Here is a 3,978-nt window from a genome sequence, read left to right as displayed (position 1 = left end):
TAATCACGGTAACTAACTAATGTTTTGTTTAAGTTTTAATGCACCACTAACTGCTTAAGCATTTTGGAATTACTTACTTTCATTGCTTTTTTGAATGAATAAAAAGGCATGCATGCACAATACACTAGTAATTAATTACCTCTATGTCTGTTATATGCTAATTCATTAGTACCCAATCAAGAATAGTAGTATCCTCCTCAATCCATTGGACAATACAGTTTCAAATGGTGAAAATGAGTGAAAAGGAAATAATAGAAAGAATGAATAGAGAAATATATATTTATTTCATTATTCAAATATTATAGCAAACAATTAGCCAATATTCAATATTTATTTGAGGAGTGTTTTGGCTTGTGCATTTGATATTTTTTTTTTGGATGTAGAAACTTTGGACTTTAAGTTCCTTTTGAAGCCCAAGTATAGTAATGTGCCTTGTACAGTTGAGGAAGGTCCCTCTTCACTCATCTCTTTCTAGGATTCTCAATCCCAACAACAGTTATACAGTTACAGGTAAACAATCCAATTCCTCATTCAAAATGTTTCTCGGCGAGCTCTTCGAGAGCTGATTTAACAGCATCTTGACCACCAAGAAGCAACCGGGTCATGATTTTGGGTTGGTCTCGAATGGTACAAATCTCTCTCTCTCTATTTTGTGCTCGTTTGGTTTCCGATCGTTGAGTTCGATCTCGTTCAAGGGCTAGGGTTTGGGTCTAGGGTTTTGGCTCGTCGATCTCGTTCTTAATTATGCTCTTATTTGAAAAATTGAAAATAAAATCTGATATTTTTATATATATATTTTTTGTAATTGTAGGCTCTACCAAACCAACAGACTGTGGAGTACCCAAGCTTCAAGCTTGTCATCATCGGTGATGGAGGAACTGGTATTTCTCTTTTTACTTATTTTTTTTTGGTTGAAAATTTTGAATTTATTTTTTTCACTGTTTGTATCAAATTGTGGAGTTAGGGCTTTTGATTTGCATGTTGGAGGCTATGTTTGTTTCGAAAGATAATAATTTCCGGACAGATTTGCAGGAAAAAAGTTATACTGTAGATGTGTATATACTATGTATGTGTAAATCTATATTGGTGTTGGTGGTGACGGTATCGATTGATCTGAGTGTGTGTTTTTTTTTTGAATGGTGGCAGGAAAAACAACTTTTGTGAAGAGACACTTGACCGGAGAGTTCGAGAAGAAATATGAACATAAGGGTCTCGAATGATGCTTTGGTTTTAGTTAGGGTCCCCATTCAGTTTACATAGAAATTTGTGCTGTTTTGATGTGTTTGGAAGTTATTAATTTTTTAAAATGGGTTTTATTTGCAAATAGCAACTATAATTGCAAAGTTTGAAATGTTTTATTTTTTAAAATGGGTTTTAAAATGTTTTGCTGTTTATCATGTTATTCTAGCAGTAGAGCTGTATGTCTTAAAAGCCCTTTAAATTATTGCTATGTTTGAACTATAATTGTGAGTTCTTGTATTTAATGTATGTGATTCTTAAAAAAAAAAAAAAAAAAAATTAAGAGTGGTGCCTTTGTCAAGTAACTTCCCTATACTGAACAAATTTAAATACACATAAAATGAAGTAAAATAAAAACAAAGGAAAAAAAAATGCCTTTCCAATTTTGTTTGTAGGCCTGCCTTTCTTTGCTTAGACCTGTAAGTTTCTTGTTAAACATGATGATTGGAACTATGGAAGTCAAATGGAACAATTAATTAGTTTTCTTGTACTTGAATCTTAAACAAAGTTTGCACCAATATCTCTTTTTCATTGGCCTTTCACAGACTTATTACAATTATAGTCACATTGTATTTTATGTATGCAAGAGGTAAATTGTGAAAGTGGTATGATGCTTTGACTGTGATCATACATTGCAAACATTTTATCATGCCCTTGAAAGAATGAGAATTTGCTTCTATACAAAAAAAAAAAATAGTTGAATCTCTTGTACTTTGAAAATGATGTCATGCGACTATGAATTTAGGGACTTAAAATTTCAGATTCTAGTATCATTTCTTAGTTTTTGGTTGGCGGGACTGCAGATCACACAAAATGGGTAGGCACTTTTCACAAAAAACAGGATTTCATTGATGTAGTAGAGGTAAGCAACTTGTAGCTCCTTAGAAACTGAATGGAGTTAAGGCTCAGTTATGTTAATTATTAGTCTTGCCATTGGAATTTAAATTCATTTTCATTTATATACTTTTGTGAAACTAGTCTGCCTTGATACTCAAACAATTATAAGCTGCTTCCAATCACCATTAGCACATGCATAAATGTAAAAACATCATCAGCTTTGTTGTGCTTTACTTACCTAGTAGTGACATCAATATCCAGAAGACTTTTATTTTCACCAGTCCTTTGTATTGTTAATTGCAAGACTAAGTCCTCTAATATGAATCAAGATTTTGCAGTATAGTTTATTTACAATAATTTCTTTTGAGCGGCAGAAGTGGAGTACTTGAAAATTTAAACTACAGCTATGATTTTGTCAATGTTATGTTAGGCCATGAATCAATGTAGGAAAAGCTATCTCTTTTTTTTTTTTTTTTTTTTTTTTTTTTTTTTTTTTTTTTTTTTTTCTCTCTCTCTCTCCAACGGAAACACTCTCTTAAAAAGAAGAGGCAAGGTGGAAACTTTCTCTTCAGCAGTAGATATTGGATACTAAAAATTTTCAAATACCAAAATTGGAGCTATTTTAGGTGCTAGATTAATATGTGTAAAGAAAAACTATACTGGTTTTATAGTGAGAAAAAGTGATAAGAATAATTGCATGCACTTTTTTTTTCATTTGTTTGAATCTTATCTTAATTCTTATCATTAGTTTGTGAGTAGTGATAAGAATATAATGTTAGTTTGGAGATATTTGTAGTGTTATCTAGTTACATTTGTGGTAATGTCTTAGTGGAGCTAAAATTATTACAGGTTATTTGTAATAGAAATGTGGTTTTAGGACCCAGGAGGAAAAAAAAAAATTTAACCTATAGCGGCGGGCAAAAATTGCCGCTGAAGGACTAAAATTATGAAATAATTGAAGACCTATAGTGGCATTTATCGCCCGCCGCTAAAGCTTCAAACATATAGCGGCTGGCGAAACCGCTGCTAAAAGGTACATAGGGTATGTTGTACATGAAGCCCTATGGTAGTGGGCCTATCTCGCTGCTAAAAGGCCACTTGACCTGAATGGCAACCTCATATGGCGGCGGTTTTTAGCCCGCCACAATAGACCCAAAGCGCCGCTAAATGGCAGATCTATTGCGGTGCTTTTTGCGACCGTCGCAATCGACCTATAGTGGCATTGCAACACTGACGGGATGGCCTGCCATAATAGCGCCTGCTGCTATAGGTCAAATGTACATTTAGCGGCGCTTTTTTGGGCTTTAGCGGTGCTTTTGGCCCATCGCAATAGCCCTTTTTCTTGTAGTGCATCCCTTTAATAGGGCTTGACCTTGTCCTCAGTACTTGAGTAAATTTCTCCAAACCTCTTCGTCAACTAATTTTTTTCTTGCATTAAATTTTGCATAAATGACATAAATATTAATTTAATAATTTATGCAACCAATTCAATAATATGAATAAATTATATAAATTATCCGTATCAAATAAAAATTTAAAAAGTCATTTACTTATGTAGTTATCTTTACAGACTAATGACACCAAAGATCCATATTTCTTTGAGTGGCACATATTATAAAATTAAACATTTCTGATTCTTGCCCACTTTGTTTTTTCTTGATCATGACATACATATAATCATCATTTGTACGCTAACATCATTATTATTATAATCTAGCGTTAAATTGTTTCTACAATTTTTTAGACAAGCAAGAAATTATTTGAGTCCACAAATTTTAGATTTTCCTTTATTCAATGTATTCCGTTGAGACTTAGCCTAAAAAAAAAAAAAAAATCATATCAAACAACATATATAACTAATTTTGCATTAAAACTCATTAACAATATTGCCCCATGATGGGC

The 3,978-nt window shown here is 32.7% G+C and overlaps 1 long non-coding RNA gene across 1 annotated transcript; it reads left to right on the top strand.

Annotated features, from left to right (window-relative positions):
- The first annotated feature begins 361 nt into the window (after window positions 1–361).
- LOC126721815 (uncharacterized) lies at window positions 362–1,415 on the top strand. Its single transcript, XR_007653927.1, has 3 exons — window positions 362–627; window positions 812–881; window positions 1,147–1,415. It is a non-coding gene; the product is annotated as an uncharacterized LOC126721815 (long non-coding RNA).
- The last annotated feature ends 2,563 nt before the right edge of the window (window positions 1,416–3,978 follow it).

The sequence above is a fragment of the Quercus robur genome, chromosome 4 (genome assembly GCF_932294415.1).
Source record: "Quercus robur chromosome 4, dhQueRobu3.1, whole genome shotgun sequence".
Taxonomy (NCBI): domain Eukaryota; kingdom Viridiplantae; phylum Streptophyta; class Magnoliopsida; order Fagales; family Fagaceae; genus Quercus; species Quercus robur.
The sequence above is the reverse complement of the archived record's forward strand: the minus strand, read 5'-3'. Positions and strand labels throughout refer to the sequence as shown.